The sequence below is a fragment of the Empidonax traillii genome, unplaced genomic scaffold (genome assembly GCF_003031625.1).
Source record: "Empidonax traillii isolate 1590-97213 ecotype Southwest subspecies unplaced genomic scaffold, ASM303162v1 scaffold510:size820377, whole genome shotgun sequence".
NCBI lineage: Eukaryota > Metazoa > Chordata > Aves > Passeriformes > Tyrannidae > Empidonax > Empidonax traillii.
The window spans coordinates 88,325-113,207 of record NW_020955703.1 but is presented as its reverse complement, the minus strand read 5'-3'; the positions used below and the strand labels follow the sequence as shown (position 1 = coordinate 113,207).

At 44.1% G+C, this 24,883-nt stretch overlaps 1 protein-coding gene across 5 annotated transcripts in view; it reads left to right on the top strand.

Annotated features, from left to right (window-relative positions):
* Positions 1–1,823: 1,823 nt before the first annotated feature.
* TNC (tenascin C) overlaps positions 1,824–24,883 on the top strand; it is a 68,282-nt gene continuing 45,222 nt past the window's right edge. Inside the window, exon 1 of one of the 5 annotated variants that reach the window (XM_027896678.1) lies at positions 1,824–2,093. The gene's annotated coding sequence lies outside the window, so the exon portion shown is untranslated. The remainder of the gene's footprint in view (positions 2,094–24,883) is intronic. The other 4 variants (XM_027896674.1, XM_027896675.1, XM_027896676.1 and 1 more) reach the window with 4 other exon arrangements.

The window sequence follows — 24,883 nt, the reverse complement described above, 5'->3', positions numbered from 1 at the left end:
GCAAAAAATTACACAGAAATTGGAGCGTTCATATTTGGAAAGAACTGAAATCCGTGCCATGTGCTGAGGGAGGGAGCTTGGTGTGAGCTCAGAGATACTGCTGAACAGAAGAGAATACACACATGGGGTCAGTGTTATAAATGAAAGCCACAGCAAAATGGTCTCCAAAAAAAGTGATTCTGAAACGGTGAGTCAGAATTTCAGGGCCAGGAATTCCCCCCCCTCCCCCCATCCTTTTCTGAATGTGTAGGATGGGCCGAACCTTCCTGGTAGTGCTGTGCTTGTGAAGCAGAAAAAAAGGGAAAAATCCTGAACCATGGAATCAGAGAATACCCTGAGCTGGAAGGGATGCACAAGGATCATCAAATCCAATTCCTGGCCCTGCCAGGACACCCCAACAATCCAAGAATTGTTGTCCAAATGCTCCTGGAGCTCTGGCAGCTTTGGGGCTGTGCCAGCCACCCTTTGGGGGAAGAACTTTTTCCCGAGATCCAACCTGACGTAGTTTTGTGCCATTCCCTCATAAAGTGATGTGTGAGCCCCTGGAGCCTGGGAAAGGCCAGCTGGGAGGAGATTCATTCAGAATGAATGATCCCAAAGGCCCAGGCAATCAGTTTTTATCCTTATGAACATCTTTGCTCCTGAGAAGGATTCCCAGGAGTAGTGGGGTTGTGTTTCCATTGTCCTCAAAGCTGGCTGGGGAAACCTGGCTTTCTAAATCATCCAACCCAAAAGCAATTCCATCCTTTACCTAGAAGATAGACCTGAAAGTTAACGATTAGTCTTCCTCTCTCCCCCCCACCCCGTGCCACCCACCCCACAACTAAGAAACCTCAAAGGAAACCCAGCAGTGAGGTTTAGGCAAGGGAGAGGCAGGTTTTTAGTGTCAGGTAGGAGGGAAACCCTTGTTAATGAGAACTCCTTAACTGTGATCTTTTCTTTTTGCCACAAGCCTGAGGTTCAAGGGTATTCAGAGACAACAAAGAGCCCTGCCAAGGTCCCAGCTGAGCTCTCTGTGTGTCACTGATAGCTCCGGGATGGGGAGCAGGGAAACCAGGAGCCTCACAAAAGTGTTGGGTTATCTTTGCATGCAGACAGCCAAGTAATCTCTTTTTTTATCAGATCTGAGAAGAAAGGGAATCCCTCCTGTGTGTTCCCTTCAGGCTTTTATCTCTCCTTTTTCTTTTTTTTTCTTTTTTTTTTTTTTTTTTTTATAAAGGCTCAGGCTACAACTCTGCTCACCAGAGATTTCTCTTGATTTCTCCACTCTTCTCCCTGTGGAGCGAAAAAGGATGCAAAGGAGATCACAGGCTTGAAAAGATGGGAATATACCAGATCCTGTGTTTGTTTAAATCTGAATTTTTCAGCTGATTCCAGCGAAGTGGGGTCAATTTGCACCAACTTAACCAAAACCTGTACTTGAAATGTAACACATTAATTTGTGTAGGAGTTACTAGAATTTCAACCCTGCCTGTGATTCCCCCGATTTGATGTAAGTTTGCCACTATTTCACAACGCTAAAATAGTGACGAGGGATGAGGGGGATTAAAACTCCCGCTAATGCGCTCTGCTGATGCTGTAAGGAAAATATTCTGCTTTCTGAGTCACTTGCCCCGAGCTGCCTTTCTCTTTGACTGGCTCAGGGGTTTCCTTCTTTAGCCATAAATTGCATGCCAATTCTTTGTGTGTGTGTGTGTGTGTGTGTGCTGTGTATGACAGCGTGTGTCTGGGAGGGTGCGTGTGCGTCTTTCACAAGCAAAGCCAAAGCGAGAGGCTGTTCCTTTAAAGCAACACTGAGGGGGGAAGAAAAAAAAAAAAATGCCTTCAGGCGTCCTATTACAGTGGAACGAGCCAAGGATCAGGATTTGCAGCTCAGCTATATAAACCCGGCAGAAATCGGGTTGATGTGACCAGTTTGCCTTGCTGTCAAAGCTCTCCGGGGTTCACACGCTCACCCGCGGCATCGGACAACGCAACTTCGCTGAGTTTTGACAGGACGGCAACGGAGCTGGGAGCTGGGAGCTGACTGAACATCTTATTTATTTCATGGAGACTGCTCCCAGCGGGATCTAAGCTCTGGCAGAGGCTGGAAGGTAAGTCTGCTTCCTTCCTGAATTTAAAAAAAAAAAAAAAAAAGAAAGAAAATAAAAAAAAATAAAAATTCAGGAGCTCTTCTCCCCCAGTGAGCCAGTGTTCTGTGATGACCCTCATCAGATCCTATCAGGGAATGGTTTGGAAGGGGAGCACGCCTGCCTTTGAGTTTGTCTTTATTGCCCGGTGTAATAATGTCAGAAATGTCCCAGTCTGACCCAATGAATGAATGGAACAGGAGTTAGTTCAGTGCTGGACATCCACAGAAATACGGACGGAAACTTAATTGACAGGAAGGGTAGAAAAGCAGATTTGGGGTTTCCTCTTGGCTGCTGGAGTGATAGAAATATTTCCCCCATCCTCACTTCATGAACCAGACGAAGCCCACGTGCAGGTCTTCACCCTCCCAGGTAACTCTTCTTGCTGAGCTCTTTGTGACAGGGTAAGTCACAAAAAGTAACACTTTTCTGTGTTAATTTACTCTCTGCACACTCCTTTTCACCGAAGCCTTTGTCACCTTCCTCCCCACCCCCCACGGGGCTCCAGTTCCTTTGAAAACTCCGGTAACATCAGCCCGCGGTGGGGAGCAAAAGACAAAGGAAGATTCAGCTGGTACCTTATTGCCGGTACTTTAACGGGTGGGTTCTGAGAGCAGGAGGGTGAAATTCCCCATCATCGTGGAAAAACAGACCCTTACTTTATGTCTTGGCTACTTGCTCCCCGGTGCTCTGAGATTTTCTGCATGACTGTGTCTGCACTTACCACTCAGGCTCAAATTGGCTTAAAAAGGAGAACTGACTGGGAGAAGGTGAGCATGCTTAGATTCGTTCAGCAGTTAAGCCCACTTACTGAAGACTGTGTGTTCCATCACCTTTGCAGAGTTTCCCCTGCCTGATTTCCTCTCCTGGCTACCAGGAGAGAGAGTTTTTGGCAGTTACTCTAAACTTCTGTAAAGTCTCTGTCGTGCTGTGGAGCAGAGTGATAAGTTCACGTTGAAATGATGGTGACGTGTCCTCTTGGCCAGTGGAGACACTGTAAAATTACAAAGCATAATAGAGACACTTATCAAATTTTTCTTCATAAAAAATTATAAACCAGTGAGGTGCATGTGATTCTATTGACCGGGTAAAAGCCATATTGTCCAGCTGTTGTGTTTGGTTTTCTCTCCCAGTTATTTTTATATTTTTTTTTTAATCACATAGGGCATTCATTTTACACACCTCCTGATTAATGTTATTTGTGGGGTTAGTCTTTTTGTGCTGGGGTTATGCTTTTGTCTTTTAGAGACGTTTCTCTTGATTTGTGAGACTTAATTTTAAACACTTTTCTCTGTGATTTGTGAAATCATAGAATGGTTTGGGTTGGAAGGGACCTTAGAGTTCATCCAGCTCCAACCCCCTGCCGTGGGCAGGGACACCTTCCACTACAGCAGGCTGCACAGTTTTAAGGTCTGAGAATGAGTTGGGACCAGTGACAGCCCTTTGAACCCTTGGAACTCTTGTAGAAATGCGTTGTGGTGTTCCTTACTGCTACAGGGAGCTCAGGAGCAAATCCAATCAAATGGGTTTTATCAAATGACACTGTTTAGCCAAAGGAAGAGAATTGGTCTGTGGGCAGTTCACCTTCTCTGGGAGTGAATTTGGAGAGGGGCTGGAAGAGTTATCAGGGTGTTCCCAGTGCAGGTGCTGCACCTGTGCCCAGGTACCCAGGGAAGGATGTTCACCTGAGCTGGGCAGGGACAGCAGGAGGGAAGGGGCAGAGTGAGAGGCACTGCCTGCCCCCCTCACTGACCTGTCACACTCACTATCCTTAAACAGCAAAATTGGCAATATTTTTGCCATATTTTTTCCTCATTAATTTTATCCTCTGGCTCCTTTCAGCCCAGAAAAAAATTCTTTGCAAGTTCCAGTCCTTAATCCTCTAACTACAGTTACTCTATCAGCATTTCCAAAGCCGTGGAAGAGCCAAAGGGATTTGCTGAAAAGCCCCCAGCCTGCAGATGAGAATGTCATGTCTCAGCTGGAGAGGAAGCAGAAATTCTGCTAAAGAAATCTCTTTTAGGTACATGGTGGTCATAGGGAGAGAGAATCAACCAGACGCAAATCTCCTGTTGAAATAATGATGCCTAAAGGTGCTCAAACTTACTGGGAATATCCCTAAGCACAACCTAAAACGTGCTTAGCTGGAGACTTTAGACTCCAGCTAAAACTTAACTGGAGACTTTTTGTTAATGGAAATCTATTCTCTTTTTTTAGCATTAGCATTTCTCCTCAGCATTCACTTAAACTTAACTATCGTGTTGCCATAACAGCATTTCTAAAGGTGTTTGACGTTCAGCTCAGGTGGCTTGTTTTTCATATTACTTCTTTTCATAAAGCATCTAAAAAAAGCCAAAGTCTATTCATGTATCAAGGTGTTCTGACTTGCTATAGAGAGACTGTCAAAGTTTGTTCTTGAGTATTGTTTCACTTCTTGATAAGAAAATGAGATTAAATGGCAGAGCCTGTTCTTCTCGGGACTTTTTCATCCTTTTCAAGAGAGAAGCAGAACCAAAATGCAAATGTGCAGTGAAACAGTGATGTTTGAACCCAGAATTTTAACCTTTTCATCTCTGCTGGTAAAATAATTTGAAAAAGTAGACCTGCTTGGGCAGTTCTGGGCTGTATGAGGGGTGTCTGCTGTAAATGGATGTCCTGTAAGGGAGAAACAGCTTCCATTCAGTTGGATATTTCCCCTGGGGAACGCTGGTGTCTGTGCTTGAACACTGAATTTGGAAATAAGCCTAAATGGAGGAAGGGTGGTGTCTGCTTCATTGTCACCTGTCCTAACTCTGGGACATATATTGAAACACAAGAAATTCAGATTGGTTGAAAAAAAGGCTCTGATTTGAAGCCTGTGGGTTGATATATTCAGCCTTGGACAGGTGCCATCACAGTCTGCTGAGCTGAGGGGCCATTGACACTTTTAAGGTCCAGTGGCTCATAAAACTTGAGGCTTAGGAATGGCTGATTTACATCACTGGAAAGTTAGAAATCTCAGCTTTCCAGTAATAAAAAGGGATTTGTTTTGAACAGTGGCAGTTTGAGATATGGGGCTTTAAAACTGGGCTCTGATTTACCAACAGGCACTTTCTCAGACTTAATTTCTGGGGTGAGTTTAGCACACCCTTCTCAAAGACTGATCTCTGTACCAAACCCTGTGGTTATAAACTACAGGAGTCTGAAACTACTGTAAAATGTAATAGCTCCCCTTGGTTGTTTTAAGGAATTTGCTGATGTAATTTTGCAGAAGAATCATTGTTGCTGAAGCAGGAAACTAAGGAAAACAGTAATCAGAGGGAATTAAGTTGAGTAAGTGTTTGATCCTCACCCAGGCTCAGAAATTGCAAAAGTAGTGCAATTGTAGGACTAGTTACTAATGAGCTCTGGGCAGAAAACATCATAACTTGAGCTCAGGAGCTGACAAATAAGGCATGTGTACAGATTACTTATGAATGAATATGCAATTTAATTAATTAAACTGCTTGCTATCAAGGTGGCCTTGCTGTCTATGGCTTTGGTTGGTCTGTGCAGGGGTTTATGAGATGTTGATGTAACTATTGCTGTGGCATTTTAGGGCTTAGTTGTATTAGGAGAAGTTTAGACATAATAAGTGATGCTCTCTGTCACAAAGAGCTTACAATTGCTATTATTAGCTGCTCAAAAAAAGTTCTTTGTACAGTGGAGAGAAAAAAGAAGGAAGAAGCAGAAGAATGAACAACCCCAAGAGACAATTTTGAGCCGTCGCGGTTTCCACTGAGCTCTGGGGTTTGTCCAAGTGTGAAACCTCCCCTCACTCAGTGCTCACTGTCCACTCGTGTGTCCAACCTCAGTCCAGTCTGAGCTGAAGTTAAATACCTTCCACATGTGGGAAAAGTTAGAAACTGGGCATTCTTCCAGCTCCTGAAATCCTTCTGAAATCCCTCAATGGCTGATGTAACTGAGCAGCGTGGAACGGGCAGGCTGGGAGGAGGAGCCAGGGAGGGATCCTGCCTGACAAGGGATGGCTCTTGATCCTGCAGAAAGAGTTTGGGCACTGGGAGAAGGAAGCTTGGATAACCTGATGTCTCTTTTGAACACTGAATGAATATGTGCCCTTACAGCTAGGCATGGCCCTCCTATAACACATTCTGGGTTTCTTTATGTATTGTTTTTCTCTCTCTCTTATATCCTGTCTATCCTGTTGCTGGCAAAACAACAGCAAAAAACACCCCACCTATAGATATCCAGGTGTAGAATTTAAAGAATACTAGTTAATATAAACACATAAATTACATCCCATAGCATACCCCTGACAAACCAGTGTGAGGTTTTGCTGCTCAGCTCATGGAGTCAATGGGCATAACTCTCCATTTCTGATTTCGTTTGGCTTCTGCATGAGCGAACCACCCAAGACAAATCCATCCTGAGCTGATCTTGTCACAGGGAACCTCTCCGGATTCGCATCCTTAATTGTCTGTAGTTTCAATTAAACCAAGGTGGGATGCTGCCAAGTTTTCAGAACCTCCAACCGGAGCGTCCCGGGGCACGAATAGCCCGTGGCATTTTGTATTCTTTGGGCAGCGGGGGACAAGGTTGCCAAGTTTGCATTCAGTCATCCATCACATATTAGCCCACTGGAGGTCCATTCTTCCCTAGCAATGGGGGAGCTCTGCTTCCTACTTAGAAAGATTACTCACACAGAAAGCCCTTTCCCCCAAAACCAGGCAAGAGAAAGGGACCTTTCTTCGATTCAGAGAAACGCTCCCTTTCCAAACTCTCCACAAAAATGATATTGTTTCATGCTTAGAAAACATATTCTTTTTAGTAATTGAGTCGAAAGTGCGGGGTGGTAGGACAGAAATCTTTAATACAGATTTTCAAAACAATTCCTTGAATCGCAGGCACAACAAAGGTCTATTGTAGTGGGCTGGCTCTTCCCATGCCAGGCTGTGGCATTGACTGTATGTGTGCAGAGATGTTGGCCAGGGTACTCCCAGGGGTCTGAAATGGAGAGCCTGGGGAAATTCCACTTTAATGGTTTTCCTTTAACTGCATCCGGCGTGCACCAGAACTTGATAAATCCGTAAACTGGAAAAATTACAAATGCTAATTTTGTAATCAGGGTATGTTTCAGTTGAAGATATTTACCATAATATGAATCTAAACTGTCATGGTTCTTCTTTAAATTGATGTTCTTTTACACCATTCTGGCAGCACAAAGCTAAAAGGGGATATAAATTCTTCTGGATATACATGAAAATTAAACTGTGAGACCGTTTCCCTGTGTGCCCATCAGAACTGGCTAAAGAGTTATTTCCACCATTAAAGAACTCCTGCTGGAAAGGGACTATAAAAAGATTTATTTCCAAGAAAGGAGGTAACTTTCCATTCCCAAGAAATCAAAAGAACTGGAAGCAGACAGGCATTTTTCAGTGAGTTTTGAGCTTATCTCAAGCCCAGGACGCAGAGTGAGCAGGTGAGAAGAGGCAGCTGGGAGCTGAGCACTCTTGGGACTGTGGTTTTCTGCCTCTTTGGGCTGATGAAAAGCCTTTATTTGGACAGGAAAGGGTCTCTTTGAGTGTGTGCTGTGCACTTCAGCACAAGACCTTAGTGGTTATCTGCCCTCCTGGCCAGGCATGATTGCAGCTTGTCAGAAGCCAGTTTGTCAGGCTTTCAAAAGCAGCTCAGTGGCCACTTTGCACTGGGTTCTTTGTTTTCCCTGGTTCTTTTGGAAAGCCAGCCTCCTTTGGATATGCTGAATCCTCCAAAATAGTTTCTCTGTGCTGTGTGACAAAGGTCTGTGCCAAGAAAGATATAAAGGTAGCTTGTGATGTGTGGGCAACCCATTCCTCTTAGTGAGCCCCAGTGTAATGCATATTTTTTCCTTTACTTGTGGCTTGTACTTCCCTCCTGCACTGCTTGTACCACAGTAATTCAGGGCTGACTCCCAGTGAATGCTGCACACTGTGGGCTACAAGTCAGATGAAAACAGGATACATATTAAGGGAAAGGTCTCAGATCATTTTTCTTGTTGAAATATTTTGGCAGTGGAAACAGTTTCCAGGAAAAAAAAAAAAAAAAAAAGGCTGGCATTTCCCATGGAGAGCACTCCTTATGAATGTCCTATCTATTTTTCCAGTTTGGTGGCCAAGTGAAGTGTTTATAGGAGGATATACCATCTTACAAGCCAGGGGGTTTACATTTCCACTGCCAAGTGTTAATTATGATGTAGACTCACACACTTTACAGGTTAGCAAGTCAATCACAGGGATCCAGCACTCCAAGTGCTGCACTTCCAGGTGGGATGGAAAGACTGCAGCACCCAGAGAGTGCCATTCTCAACTGCATTAATATTATTTGTGCTCTATTGTCATTCTCAGGCTGCTATTTCATATAATGTTTGTTTGTCTTAGCAATAGCACATTGGGATTTGACAGGGGTCAAATAGGAATACAGTTTACTACCAACATAGTTTACTAGCAGCCAGAAGTGAGTCTATCCATGTTTTCCCCATCCCTGGATGTGGTGCCTGGGCTCTGGCATCTCTGGGAGCTCAGTGTCACTGTCCTGCCTGTGCTCCCAAAAGCCCCCTGCTGAGGGAAGGTCATTTTTGGACACACAGGTCATTGGCTTTGGTTTGGTTTGGATCCCTCCAGATTTGGGTGACGGTCCCACTGTCATCATTCAAACGGGCAAAGTCTCATCCACCAGAGAAGGGGACTGATCCTGGATCAATACAGTTCTCTCCAGGTTGTGTCCTGTCTCTTTTGTATTATTTATGCTGCTCAGAACACGTGCAAGAACCCTTAAACTGTGTTGCTGGGTATACACATTGCACTTGATGTAAGAAAAGTGCAATTCTTGTAAATAGGAATTGTAAATCCTGGAATCCCAGAGTGGTTTGGGTTGGAAGGGACTTCTGGATCATCTCATTCCACCTCCTCCCACAGACAGGGACACCTCCCACTACACCAGGTTGCTCCAAGCCCCGTCCAACCAGGCCTTGGACAATTCCATGGATGGAGAGTCCACAACCTCCCTGGGGAACCTGGGCATATGCCTGGGTTATATTTGCCCTATATATCCTATAATCCTCTATCTTAATACCCTATCACTAAGAAAAAAGTGGGCCTTACTGTAAATAAAAACTGAGTCTCTGGTGTCCAACTCCAGTGGTTTCACCTGGGGACAGAAATTTTTCTGCTTGCATGAGCAGTTATTAATTCCCTTTGATATAGGGTATCAAATATACATACAATACATGTATAATACACATGCTTGGCATTGCCTGAGTTATACAGCAGAGCAATTTCTATCTACAGAAGATGTCTCAGCCTGATCCAATTTGGTCTGTGCTCATACAGGTCAGGAGTGCTGCTCATGGAGTAACTGGGGATAAAACCAGTGTGGCAGAGGGGAAATGAGAATCCAGTAAGCGTTTCTCATGCACAGAGTGGCACTTCATTGTCTGCATTGTTCCTTGTTCCCTTCCCTTGAGCTGGCACTGCTGAGGGGATGGGTTTCTCCTGTGCAGGCTCCAGGGGCTGCCAGCCAAGTTCCCATGTGACACAATCGCATTGATTTCACCGGGGATCTGCTGCTGGATAATTGAGCTCCACGGCCCTGCTTTTATTCCAGGGCTCCAATTGCTGTCAGCTCAGGCTTTAGCACAGGCAGGTCTCAAGTCACTGTGGGTTAAGAGAACGAGGTCAGATGTTGGTGGAGGTCTCCTGAGCCTCCCATTAGTGTGACAGTGCCCAATTTGCTGACATTTGAAAAGCAGCTCAGATTTTTGTCCGAGTTCAGTCACCATCGCCACTAATCACTTGCTCAGGGCTGTGTTTATGGCTGTATTTTCCATTACATTATGTAAGTTTACATTACATACCCTGCTTTACATCAGACCACTGAGAAACACCCTCAGACTGGACTTTTCAGAAACACTCTCTCCTCTCTTTAATTTTTTCCCCCAAGTACCTCGCACTCGATTTTGCCTCATATTTTGCAAATCTAATTTCTGTTTCATTTTGTCTTGCCAAGACTGATTTTATTCCATCTCCTCTTCATTATATATTTTGTTCTGTGATGAGTTTGCTACCCCAGGTTGCCAAAGATGCAAATTCTTGATGCTACCACATGTGACAGAACTAGGCCACGCAGATCTGTAGCCTGGGGGCGATTACTGGAAGTCAGATTTCAAGGAACTCCTTCTGTGGTCTTAAAATGTGCACATTCCTGAGTGTTTGAGTGTTAGTACCAAGGACAGAGGAGTTCCAGCAGGGAGGAAAAGCCGCCTGAGGAAACTAATAATTGGTTTAAAAGCAAAGGATTGCCTGGTGAAGGGTCACCCATATGTTTCCTCAGCTTCTTTTTAGAACAGTGACCGAAGTCTGCTGTTAATCAGTAATAATATTTCTGGTGTAGTGCATGTTTTTACGGCTGAGTTCTGAGGTGTCTTTGGAGATGTCATTTCAGTGCTTTAATAAGTATATTGTTAAATCAAATTAAAACTATAAACACATGCAAATATCCATAATTAATTCTGGAAGCATCCTGCTGCCTGCTGACCAATATCATCTGTAGCAATTCATATCCTTTAAACACTTTTTATTATTCCACACCAATATAAATGTAAATTGTTCATGCTCTTTGTTACTGCAAAGTCATTAAAAGAGATGCATTCCACATCACTCCCCTCTGGACGTGACATTCCTTCAGCTAAAATAATTTGAAGTATGGAAAAATGTGGTGCTGGGTGTGTGGGGGAGAATTTTGGCTGACCTCTTTCTCCTGACCTCTAGGAGAAATTGAAAAAAACATCTTCCTCAGAGATGCTGCCTCAGTGCCGTTCACTCTTACACTACTAATATGTCAGTAATTTATGGTTCTTAATTTCTAAAAGTTCCTAATTTCTACTGTGCAGTTTTCACCAATGTTTTTGGTAAGCGTATTAATTTGACATCTGCTTTCTATAGCAGATCATCTATTTATTCATCTATTCTAATTGTATTTGTCAAGAGTACTGATGGCTCATTTCTTACCCCTCATTATCTGATATTTGATACCTCAACTGTGAATTTTTGGGACAAATAAGACTGTCCAAGCTCCAAACTCCAGTGCCGCTTCATTCTCAGAAATCTCGCTTGGCATGAAAAGAATGGGAAGAAAATCCAGAAGTCCTGGATTTCTGCTCTTCCCATCTCATCACAAAACCACCTAGAACTTTGTGAAATAGGCTCTGGAAAATCTATAGGTGGTTTTGGAAGAAGTGCCATGGGGAAGGGCCTGGAACTGAAGCCGAGCGTTGCCTGTGGCACGAACACGACTTGCTGTGATTCATGCAGGAGAGCACACAAACCTCATGGTCTGAAACAGCATCAGCAAAGCCCTCAGAATATTTCAAAGTGAAGTCTACCCAGAAAATAACGAGCTCCTGACAAAAAGTGCAGCTTGGCAAAGAAACTTTCCAAAGGCGAGTTTAGAAAACCGATGATCTTTTCCAGCTCCGCGTCTTTGCTGGGAGGAGGGAAAAGCCAAGAGCCTGAGCGAATGCTTTTGCTATTAGGAAAGGCTTTATTAAAAGGTACAGGGCGTACTGAAGAGGCAGCAGTGATTTCTGCTCTGAGGTTATGCACAGAAGTTGCTTTTGCTGTGAAAGGTTTTTTGTTATTATTATTGGGAAAAGCCCTAATTGAGGCTTCTGTGTCTGTGCCGTGGCCCGGAGTTCTTGTGCCTTGAGAGACTGATGGGGAAAAGCCACTTCTGTGCTGGAAATGCAAACAGGGGGGTGCAGGCAGAAACTAAGTGAAAGAAAGGTGTGAACCATCCCTTCTGCTTTCCGTGGAGTCCCTCAGAAATGACCCATTTCTACAGCTCTGTTTTTAGAAGAGTGACAATTTTTCTGAATCCATTGTTGCCCTTGCTCTTCCAGTCTCTGGTGTGTCCTGCTGTTTCTAATCCACAGGTTTTGTCTGGGCTGTAACTGCTTGTGGCTTTCTCTTCCCCCTCTGACAGCTACTGCAAAAACAGATTGCCTTGCAGATGTGAGGAAAAAAAAAAAAAAAAAAAGGTATTTAGGAGATGCATGCTCCTGTCTTTTTCTTTTCCCTCCCGAGTTTGTAGCAAATTGCTCTACTTGGCTGATTGCTGTGCCCCCTACCAGGAGCCTGAATGCGGCTCAAAGGCACCCCACTGACCTGCTTGTTTTGTTTCTCTTTTCTGAGTTCCCATTTCCAGAAACTGATGCTCAAGTGTAGGAGCTCTTAACAAAAAAACCATAAGCTTCAAGGACAGCCTGAATTCCCTGTTAACTTGTGCCTCATCTGGGTCGCTGTTAGACCAGATGGGCTTGGTGCTTGTTCTCCCATAGTTACCTCTTCTAATGCTGTTTCTCTTTTTAAGTTTGCATGGAGCACATTTGAATAATTCCCCTCGTAAAATAACTGGGCTGGTTTGTTGAGGTTTGTGTGAAAAGCCCTGCTGTGGTCTGAGCTGGATGGAGGATTCTTCTCACTTCCCATCTGCAGGAGTGAATCGCTTGAGTTGTGTAAGAGCAGGAGAGGTTGCTACACCAAGGTGGAGGAAGATTGGGTGTAAATGTGTGTATGAACGATTCCTCTCATTTCATAAAACCTATTGAGCCTGTTCAAGATGAAAGGCCATTCTGCAGACATAAGATAATTAGCTGGACTCTTGTACTTTGGGTCAGTTGCAGATTTTTTTTTTTTTTTAAATTCTCTGGTGTCTTTCTCTGTGGGTTTTGGTAACCTTATAATTTATTTGCATGGATTCATCATCTTATTCTGGTAATTGGCTTGGCACATCCTCTGGTTTTGCTTCAGAGCAAGCCTGCAATTTTCTGTTGTTACCCTAGGATTTCAAGCAGCTGTGCAGCTCTGTGTGTGCTGCACATCTGGTCAGACTTTCTGCTTCAGAGCAAAAATACTTCAGAGAATCAGAGAGTCACAGAATGATTTGGGTTGAAAGGACCTTAAAGAGCATCCAATTCCACCTCCTGCCATGGGCAGGGACACCTTCCACCAGCCCAGGTTACTCCAACCTGGCCTTGGACACTTCCAGGGATGGGGCAGCCACAGCTTCTCTGGGCAACCTGTGCCAGAACCTCCCCACCCTCACAGGGAAGAATTGCTTCCTAATATCCAATCAAAACCTACTCTCTGGCAGTTTGAAGCCATTCCCCCTTTCCTGTCACTCCAGGCCCCTGTAAATAGTCTCTCTCCATCTTCCTTGTAGCTCCTTCAGGCACTGAAGGCCACAATTAGGTCACCCCAAAGCTTCTCCTCTCCAGGCTGAACAATCCCAGCTCTCCCAGCCTTCCCTCCCAGCAGAGCTGCTCCATCCCTCTGATCCTCTTGGTGCCTCCTCTGGCCTCTCTCCAGCAGCTCCATGTCCTTGCTGTGCTGTTCCCCAGGGCTGGAGGCAGCTCTGCAGATTCCCCCAATTTGGGATTCACTTTCCCTGCCATTGCAGGGGGCAACCCTCCAGCTCTTTGCTTTTTAATTGTGTATTTTCTGACAATTTTACAGCACTCCTCAGGAAGAGGTTTAATTATGGAAATAAGGATTTGACAATACCTTTCCTGTGAGGTCCTTGGAATACTTAATTCACAGAGACCTCCATTCCCCCTGTGAGGTTTTACCAGTGGTTAATCTGTGACACAGCAGATGATTTATAAAATAATTTCAAGACTGAGTTCCAATCCTCAGTCTTAACCACGGGGCCACACTATTAATCCCAAGGCTGTGGGCACTTTCTGGAGGCTGCTGAGAGCACGTATTTCTGTGGGAACTCCATTTAGCTTCATTTCTGGTTATGGTTCAGAAGATTTGGATATGGCAGACTCTTGGTCAGGGAAATTTTGTCTGAGCTACTGCTGAAATGTAGTTTTTCCAGATCTGGGGAATCCATTCAGTGGGATTTCATTTCCCACTTTCCAATGACACTCCAAGTCTGTATCTCTCCATTCCACAGAGCTGTAACTCCCAGGTGAACACGTTCCTTGCCTGCCTTACATGTTGGTTCCCCTCTCACCTTATTTTCGTTTATAATTTCCCATCAATCAGCAGACTTCCACCTGTCAGTTTGCATTCCCAGATTTCATAAAGGAGAGTTTGTCCTCTCCACAAAGGTCCACCCTCCCAGCCCCACAAACCAGGGCTCTGTGGTCCAGCAGAGGTGAGCTGGGTGACCTTTTACCTGCCATCACCTCCCACATGTCCCTGCAGGACAAATCCAGGAGATATTCCAGAAGATATTGCTCCTTTCCTAATGCTGCCTGACTAGCAGGATCACACCAATCCATGGCACTGCTGGAAATGTTAGCTAAAATATCTTTTTAAAAATAAGATTACTCCAAATGAGCATTTGTTAGGCTTTTCCAGCTCAGCATCCAGAGTTTCAGCCCTTCCCATACTGAAGGGAATAAACCTAATTTGTAAGATAAACCCTTTGCATTTTATAGATGCAGCTTTTTCATTTCCTGGGCTTTGCACCTCTAAGAAACAGCAACACAAGCCATGCAAGAGATTCCTGCTCCAGCCTGGGTTATTGCCTTCATTTTACATAGTCTTATCTTTATTTTGCCTCCAATAAAAGTCATATTTAAATTAAAAAAAAAAATAATACAGAGACATATTTTTAGCTGCTGTGAATCCCTACAGTGCCACAGGTCAAATCCACCATCTGGTCCAACGTGCTTTGGAGAAAAAGAAGAAAGTGGAGTTGGGTAATTCCCCCCAACAGCACAACCAAATCAGACAACTGGGAAATCTTGGTGTCTGTCCCCTCTTACCCCTCCCCAGCTCTGCTTTTCTCTCTTTTCCCAGCCTTTCAAGCTGTTTCACATCTCCAGCCAGGATGGTTTCCAGCCAAACCTTCTGTGGGGTGCAGGGGAAGTGTTATTTATCTACAGTTACAATAGTGTTGTGTATAATACACACAACTATATAAATATATATATAAAAATATATAATGCAATAATAATAGTTTCACATCCTCCTTGGGAACAGGAGGGATCTGTGTCCTCGAAGATGGTCATTGGACAGTCAGGCACCAACAAGAAGCTTTTTTTTTTGGCTCTCAGACCACTATTTTTTAAAGTATTTTGCTACCTGACAATTCAGTTTGGTGTTTTAAATACACTTAAACAATGTGTCTGGCTCCCCCACGGGCACAACTCTGCACTTTGAGAGGTGTGAGTGGACATAAGATGAATTCTTTCTCCTCCTGTGCTGGGGTGGAGCAGAGCACGAGCGCTGTTGGGTTCACTTGCATGACTTTTCACTGAGTAATTGAAGTCCAGCTCTGGATTTTAGTAGAAAAAAGGAGCAGAAATCCTCTGAAGAAATGATTGAGGTGGTTATTCTCTAAATAGGCCACTTTGTTCAAAGCAAGCCATTACTGGTTTCAAAGATTTCCTCAAAATGGTTTGTCAGGGATTTTTTTTCCCAAGAAAGGGAACTCCTGAAATGCTGCTAAGTCTCTCTTAGTTTTTTGGGGTTTTTTTTGTGGTTGTTTTGTTTTTTTTTTTCTGAGTTTTCATAATCAAATGATAAAGGTCATCTTTCAGTGGCTGTGAAAAACTTTCAACCAGTTGTACCTGTTACTTCATCATCACAGTTCTTTTATAGAGGCAACCTTGATACATTATTTTTGATTACTCAGACATCCAATGGACAACATAGGGAAATACTGAATGAAATAATCCAGAATGAGAGGAAACAAGTTAATGTGGTTTTTTGTGGGGTTTTTTTGTTCTCTTTTTTTTTTTTTTAAATAAGATGCCATCAAATAACTAATCTGAAATAATGTAATTCAAGTAAGTACAGGTATTTATAAGCATCTTTGGTTGCTTACAGATAAATCAGTGCACACCAGCCAAGTCTTTCTTCAAGTCACATAAAAATTAGAGGCACATTTTATTTTATTTCCTGGACCAAAAGCCCAGTGTTCTGGGGAAGGATTTCACTCCTGCAGAAGGTGGGTGCCGTGTCACTCCAGCATGGGATGGCTTTTAGGAGGATTGTGCTATTTGGAGGGTACACTGAGGTCCTCCAAGGTGATATTTGCCCCATGGATGTGTATAACTGGTCTCTGCCCCGGAGCTGGGCTCTGTAGAAAATTTGAAAACAGATGAAGACTTCTTTCCATCATTTGAGAACAATGAACCCCTTTTTTTGGTGCCCCTTTCCCATCTTATTCCTCTCCCCTTTTCCTGTCGGGTAAAATGAAAGAGGTAAAAAAAAAAAAAAAAACCAACCCCAAACCCGATTTATTTATTCACTTCTCAATTCTGCCTTGAGACTGTTTTTTAGAGCCCCTTCTTTTGTGAGTTTAATCAGATGCTTGATAAGAGAAAAAGCGTTGCTAACTAACCCGGGGTACAAAGAGGGCCCTTCAGGGAACACATGACCTCATCCCCAGGATTACTCTATCACATGAATTCAGACTCCACAGCACACCCAAAATAAATGTTGGGCTCTGCTGGCAGCAAAGTGCTTTATCCACCTCCATGCGCTTTGCCAATGCCTTCCTCGGTCGCTGGGATTAAACACGGATGGAAATTCAGCACAAGAGGCAGATTTTCCTGGTCACAAACAGCCTCAAAAGCTGCTGGCTGGCCCTGCCTTTGGGCCATTGCCCTCCTGGCACCAGCCAGCCCTGGCATGGGTTTGCAGGCATGGAGCAGGGCTGGTTTTCACTCCCAGCTCCCATTGTCTGCCGGGGTTTTGTTGGGTGCTCAGAGCCCTTGGCAGCCAGAGCTGACTCTGGGAATGCCTGGGGGGGCTCCCAAAACTAACCCTCTGCCAGGAGAGGGCACAAATCCCTCCCTGATAGAAGTGCCACCATTTTCTTGTCTGGATGCTCTTCGGGGCCTCTTGCACCAAATATTGGGCAGCCTAATTTTCCTCAGGATATCCTTGTGGTAGGAACTTCATGGGAGTTAGTGGGTTTCCAGCTTGGGGATCTCAGTTTTGGGGTGTCAAGACATAGTTTTTATTGAGGATGTGTTGTTTCCCACCCTGACACACTTTTGCTGGACAAGGTATAGCAGCAGAGACCTTTTCCTGCAGGAAGAGCTCCTGCAGTTCTTGAAGTACAATTAACTAAAATTACCTGTCAAATCCCAAGCTGGACATACATTCAGTATAATTCACATTATCCATAGCCAGGATCTCATAACCATGCTGGAAGGCAACACATCTGCAGCTCCCACTGAGATGTATCATGTATTTGTTTCTGATTAGGCGCATTTAGCAGTAAATTACATGAAAGATTAAACAGCACATTATGAGCATGGTCTGATTAACTCTGCATTGCACATCTAAGTCACTCAGCAATTATCTTCATTCATTTATAACTTGGGTAACTTTATTAATCCTGGTGTAGCAAAAATGAATTCAGAGCTTTTGATTCCTGGTTTTAGTGTGGGTCTCTTCCTGGGGATGGTTGGATACATATATTTAACTTACAGAGTGTTGTGTTGGATGCTTCCCATTTAAACAACTGCTTAAATAGCTGCAAGGCTCTGACACAAGCCAGGAGAAGCTGGGATTTCCTAGGATTCAGCACATGCCACTTCCTCAGAGTCTGATCCTGTAAATGTGAATTCTGCCTGACTCTTGTGATACATGTTGATGGGACAACAGATGTTGGAAATCCTTGTTCTTGGGGTTTGAGGACATGGAGCTGCTGGGGCCTTCCAGGATATGAAGGAGCAAAAAGAAAGATGGAGAGAGACTATTTACAGGGGCCTGGAGTGACAGGACAAGGGGGAATGGCTTCAAACTGGTTGGATATTAGAAAGCAATTCTTCCCTGTGAGGATGGGGAGGCCCTGGCACAGGTTGCCCAGAGAAGCTGTGGCTGCCCCATCCCTGGAAGTGTCCAAGGCCAGGTTGGAGCAACCTGGGCTAGTGGAAGGTGTCCCTGCCCGTGGCAGGAGGTGGAACTGGATGGTCTTTAAGGTCCCTTCCAACCCAAACTCTTCTATGATTCTTTGATAAGTGTGTGGGCAAGGCCTTAACAAACATCTCTCATACCCAGCAGCCAGTGGTTGTTGCAGAGCAGCTCAGCTCCAGCCAGGCTGAACAATTTCCAAAGGCATCTCATTTGCCTGTTCACCATCAGTCTTGTCAACCTGTGGCCTAATTAGAAGGTGATTGTGATTAAACCTTATTAAAAGCTGTAGCCACTTGGCTCCTCTTGTTTAACACACCTGGGGCTTCCTCTAATACAGGTACTACATAAAAGCATTAAGATACAACTTGCAGTATGAAGATCATAGAATTTGGGCAGAAAAATTGAGAGCAGGGAAAGCGTTTTCACAGGGGTAAACTGAAGAATCTTTCTCTAGAGAAACTATTGGAAGCATGAAAAGAAATAAGAAGTTTTGTTTGGTAATTTGTACTTTGTTTAGAGTGGAAATCTCCTATAGACTTGTTAAAAAATGGGGTGATAACTGGCTGGGCTGTGATGCCAGAACTGAGGGATGATCTCAGATCCCACAGGTCCCAGCACGGTGCCATTCCCACATTCCTGGCTCTCCTCTGAGCTCTTGTCCCTGTGTTCCTGATGGAACAGCAATACCAATGGTATGTTCAGGCAGAATTTATTTGCTTTTGTCATCTACAGCCAGGTAATTCCTGAGAAACATAAATCAAAAGAGTCTGTAGGACTCTGGAACTGGAAGGCACCTCTTGGTTGCCGAGTTCAATGTCCTGTTATTGCAGGCACCTCGTCACAGAACCTGTTTTTCACTTCTCTTTAATTAATGAATGTTTTCAGCAGTCATTTTCTCCCAGCTGTATCTCTGCCAGCTGACTTAATTTTTCACTTAATTCATGAGATTTGCTCATTATATTTAATACTTCATTGATCAAAGGTGTTACTGATACTAGGAGAAGACCACCTCTGATCCCTGAACTTTTAGTCTGCTTGGCAAAACAGCCAGACTCACTGTTTAGCTTGGAAAGGTCTGTCCTCTCTCTGAGATCCTGAACAAGGATAGACCTGGAGAGATTTTCCGTGGCTAAGAGCACAAAACTTCTGAAACAAAGTCGTTTATAATGGAATAATCATGCTAATTTAACTCAAAATAGTCACTGTACAGCAGAAGTGTTTAGTCTCTCATGGGTCTCCTTTTATGCTTATCATTCAGAATTTACCATAGCTCTTTCACATTTTTATGGATGTTGGCTTCAGTGGGTTATTTTTCCTTACCCTTTGTGGCACTGTCATGCTGATGGCTTTGAAATATGAGCCTTTGCTAAATTCTAAATTGTTGCACAAAGCAATTAATTAAAATTCCTTCCAAAACAGCCTTGGCAAAGCCCTGTGTATGTGCTGCTTTTCAGCCAAGGTAGGATGGGTGGAGGCTAAAATGCATCCAAATGGTTTTATTTAAAGATGATCTACAGTAGGATCTGTGAACCAGAAATTATCCACTTTCCCCAAAGTAGGAATATCATCTAAGAGCTGAAGCCAAAGATGAAAACTGAGCCGGAGTGAAGAGTTCAGGCTTAGCTGAGTGATGTTTAATGCAGGACCTCAGGGGCTGGATGGGGCAAAAAGTACCCATGAATTTGTTTTAATTGCTGTTCTTTGAAAGGGTCGGAGGGATAAATGTGATCACAATTCAAGTGACCACCAGGACCCTGCAGGGTTCATTCGAGATCTAGCATTGCTTTTGTTTTTATTACTAATTCCAGTGGCCTGGGCAAGGCCTTTGGAATGGATGATGGATGCAATCTGGGCTGGAAAACTCTAATCTGTGACAGCTGAGAAATCATTCACGAATGGACTGTGCAAACCAGTTCCCTTCCCTGCGCTCCAAGTGCCCACAGTGGTAACTGTTCTCAGTCCCAGGAAGGGCAGCTCCCAAATGTGCAGTGCCAGCTTTAGATGAAACACAGGTGGCTCCAGGGCTTTCCAGAGCTCTGAGCTGTGGCTGCTCACCCACATCAAACACAAACTGCTGGTCTGCCCTGAAACAGAAAGGACTGAAGTCATAAAGGCAGACACATCCAGAGGAAAGTCTGCTGCTGTAAGTGCTACCAGTGCCTTCTGGGAGGTGCTGCTGTTTGAACTGCTGTGGTGGGACTCGGCAAAGCTGGACCAGCTTCCCCAGCCTTGCAGTGAATAAAATACCTCTGCCTAAAGGCAGAGGCTCCTGGGAGCTTGTGACTCGTTCCAGACTCTCCATGGCTCAGTTTTCCGAATTTAAAGTGGAGGAATGGCTCCACTGTTGTTTGTCCACCATAATTACAAAATCTTTCGGGGAAGAGGCTCTTTGGCACTTCTCCAGCACATGTGGATACCATGGAGCTCTTGTTCAGGGGCTGTGGACATCACTGAGTCATTTCTGTGACAGCAGGTGGATTTGTGTCACTTGTACCTCGAGACTTTCTCCTTGTCTAATTAAACAAAGAAGTTCTAAATCTTCCTTCCCAGTCGTTTCCTCTCTGCCTCTTTCTCCATGCAGTTGTTCCAGAGGATGTTTTTTCCTTCTTTTCCCCTGCACAGGACTTCCACAGACAGAAAGGTCATTTTGGTTAATGTTTCTCTGCCTTTTTGACTTCCAGCAGCAGGTTCAGTCTGCAAGTCTGGAGCAGGGTGGGGTGGCAAAGGCTTTTAAATCAATGCCTTTGCATTTTGCTGTTTCTGTTAAAGGAGAGTCACTCAGTCTGGATCCAAAGCTGTTTGTGGGAGTTCCAGGTGGGGGATTTCTCATCTAGAAAACTGCAGAGTATTTGCAGGATGTTTTTCCATTCTGACCTGGCCATGGAGATAGGAGTGAAGTTGTTCGACTGTAGAGCAGAGGTGAGTCTTCACAGTGCAACTGGGTGGATTCCTGCTTATCACACTGCATTTCATCTGTAAGAACAAGGTAAATCACCTCCTTTCTGTCTTCTTTGAAAGTCGTGACCCTCATTTCACCTCTTCATGAATTTAAGACTTTGAAGAAAATTTCTGAATTAGGAAAATTTCCCTTTGGAGCTTCCCACCCTAAGGGCCTCTTCATATCTACGGTGTCTAATTGGGGTGAAACAATTCCAACACTTCTTTGCACATGTGTTCTCTGGGAGCCTTGGGGAACACAATGAATTTTCTGAATTACTCTTAAGTCAGCTGCCTTAAAATTCCTCTCCTTAGAATGAATACAATGTAAATAAAGAATGAGGAAGGAAAAAAAAAAAAAAGGCCACGATTTGGCTTTGATCATTTCTGCTGAAAAGATTCAGGACTGATGGTTTAGGACTGTTATAAATTTCTGCCTTCCACTGTGATTTAATGTAGTTTAACCTACACTGAGTATCCCTGCTGATTCCTTTGCCCTGTTGGAATTGGGAATGGAAAGAAAATGATTTTGTGCAGTTATGACTGTGTGGAAACAGCAGCGAAAGACGATGAAGTCAGAACTGCTGGTGTTTCGTCCTACCATGTCCAAACTTTCAGGGCCCCCCTCAGACTCTTTCTTTGAGAACATTTCAATTCACTTCAAACTTAATTCATTTTTTTGCTGGAGAAGATGCCCAGAGCCTCAGGAATCACATGCTCCTGGCAAAGCCACATGAGCACTTTTGCTTTAAAAGGTTGCATCTTCTGAAGCCTTGCCTTGTCTAAAAACACGCTTTGGCAGACAGTTTTAATTTATTAATCCCATGTAATGGCACTGCTTGTATTCCTTGTAGAAAACTCACCATTTCTGCAGGGAGAGAGTATTCCAGGTCAGATCACCTCCCTGCTGTGGTCCTTTTGTGTGGATGGCAGGGGATAAAGAGAGGAGGGCTGTGATACCACAACGCACGTGCTTTGCTCCCTGGGCTGGGGGGAACAGATGGTCAGATCATGCCTTGATGGAAACTCTCGAAACGTGAAGTTCCTTCAGTTACCAGATCACAGGAAACTATTTTGGGGGCAGCAATTCACAAACCTCAAAATGCTCCTCGTTGTGTTCTCTGGGGAGGGCCCTGGCTCTTCTCCAGCAGAGTCTTCCTCTCTGTCACAATCCAGCCCTCTGGTATTTTATGCAGATTTTACACAAAACGTGCTCGAATCCAATATGTGCTGACAATATTTGATCCCCTCCTGCTGTAATGTTGGAAGTATCTGCTTAGAGAGGAATTGTTTCCTTTATTTTCTCTCTCTTTTTTTTCAGTCTAATTTCCAAGTCATGACATGTAGAGGGTGTCTGAGCAAATCTCCTCAGCCTTCTGCCTCGTTTGAGAAGGACAGCTGAGATCCTCTTTAACACCTCCATTTCTTCGTTGCTGCAATCTGTTTTGATTAAAATTGCACAGGGCCCTCATCTGCATATTTATCACTCCACAGACCCACAAATCATCTCCCAGCTCTGCCACTCCTCAGTGTTCAGGACAGACTAAAGTGCTACACCAGGACTCTCAACTATGCAGACGTTAATTTAGTTTCTCACACCTGCTGGTTTCCAGCAAATATGACTTTGGGGAAGGAAAATATTCATACATTACCTTTGCTCAGTATTCCCCAGGAGTCAGAATTACTGGAGGGTGGTTTTTCTTTTTTCCAAGATGGATTGAAAATTTCCTATTAAGAAACAAATTTCAAATTAAATGGAAAGGTCCTGAAAAAGTTCTGATGCCGGGAGGCAGCTGAGGGGAAGGGGGAATGTTTAAACAAAGAAATAACCCTTTTTAATAACATTTTTTCAGCTTTTGACAGCCAGACTGTGACACATTTTCAGATCCTCAGATGAAAGGGCTGCAGTGGAAATGAAAATTATTCCTTCCCTTTGTGCTTTTGACAGGCCATCTTATTTCAACCACATATTATTAAGAGTATTACTAGCCACTGACCAAGTTTTTAAGGAGTATTTTCCTGAAATAGTCTTTTCCTTCTTTTTGGTTAAATCTCACTTTTACACTTAGTGTTTCTACAAGGACAAAGTTTTTTTGCCTGTATCTCCTTCTGCCTCAGCTGCTGCAGGGATGCCGTGATTTGCTTCTCAATTCAGAGCCTCTAATTTTTAATAGTCCAAAGAAAGTGTGAATTGAAGTCAGGAAATCAGGATATGATTTCCTGATTTCCTGCAGGAAGTCAGGAAATTTTGGATGTGTGAGAGGCCACAGCACCTTTTGTTCTTCTTTATATTGTGGTTGTGCCTTGGGGAGCAGGAGAGAGTAGGAGATAAGTGTTACCCAAGGAGGGTGATGGCTGTGGGGTGATGCCAATGGCCAGATGGGGAGAACATGAGCTCTAGACTTTACTGTTCTGCATGACAAGCTGAACATGCTGCAGACCAACCACGCCATCACTGCCAAGGTTTTTGACGCAGTTGGGTTGTAGTCAGGGTGGCACAAGGGGCACAGTTCATTAGGATGGGTAATATCCTGTATTAGACAAACTGCCTGTAGAAATTCGACACATTCCTGGTCATCTCAGCACACCTGAGAGATGTGGTACAGACCTCACCCAGCTCCTCTTACATCCTGCAAGGCCAAACTCATGCTGAGAAGGGTCATCTTCTGCCAACCCTTGCTGCAAGTCTTTGATGTGCCTGTAAACTATCCAGCAGCTGATGTCTGCAAAGAAAATATAGAGAGCTTTAAAACACAATCTACACGGACTGTTCTGAAAGGAAGGTGAGGGGAAAATGAAGGAATAACAGAGCCTGACAGTTGCTGTGGCTTCCATTTCTCTCCAGAACCTGCTCCAGGGTGGTCCATTGTGGCCTGAGCTGTTGTTTAGATGTGCTTGAGGAGCTGGGGTCGGAGAGAAGGATGTCATCTTTGTTCTTCCAGCCAAAATTATGGCTAATGTATAAATAACTGTATGAAGCTGACTAGTTTTGTAGTTGTCAGATCCAGGAGTGGAGCTCAGCTGATCCTGCTGGGTCCTTGGCAGGTCAGATGAGAAACACCTGATCTGGATGAGTGAGCTCAGACATCACAGGAGGTGTCACAACACGGGGGTCACAGGGCAGGCATGGAATGCTCTGCTAGACCACCACAAGGATTCTTCATAAACTCCAAAAGGATGTCAGCCAAGAGACATTAAGTCTTCCAGTATCATTTGTAAGCTGAAAGGTTTGGCTGCCTCTAATGCAGTGATTATCCAGGAAAAGTCCCTGGTGCTCCTGTGGCTTTCATCAGTAGCAAAGGGGACAGTGTCAGGGGCTCTTGCATGAAGAATTTTCTTCATTTTCCAGGCATATGAAAGAAATAACAGTTTGTGCCATCATTAAGTGATATGTAAACTCACACTGGTCAGCAGAAAAAAGTGCAATCCATTTTCTTGCTTTGGGCAAGGCCCATATTCTTGTAGGTTGGGATTGATTTACAAAAGCCATAAGGAAATCGATGCTCAACTCTCACTAAAATTCAGTGAGAATTAGATGCAGAGCTGCTTCCAGTTTGTTCCACTTTCCATTGGTGATCCATCTGTCAAGCAGCCTGTCCCCCACTTGGGGGTTAGGCACCAGTTTTAGCTGTATGACCTTGTCTTGGGGCGAAAAGTGCAGAGCACGTGGAATCCCATTGCACGGAAATCAATCTGCAAACCCCAAGTGGGAGTGTTTGAGAGTAAAATCCCACTTCAAACACAGTCCTGAACATGTTTCATGAGCTGGCAACCCAATTTAGAGATTGGCCTGAGTCACAAACGAGACCTGGGCCATGTCTGTCTCTGTTATTCTTTATGAACAACCTTGTGATCTCTTCTGGTGCAGACAGGGCTTGCAGACATATTTAAGCAAATGGGGTAAGTGTTAGAAAT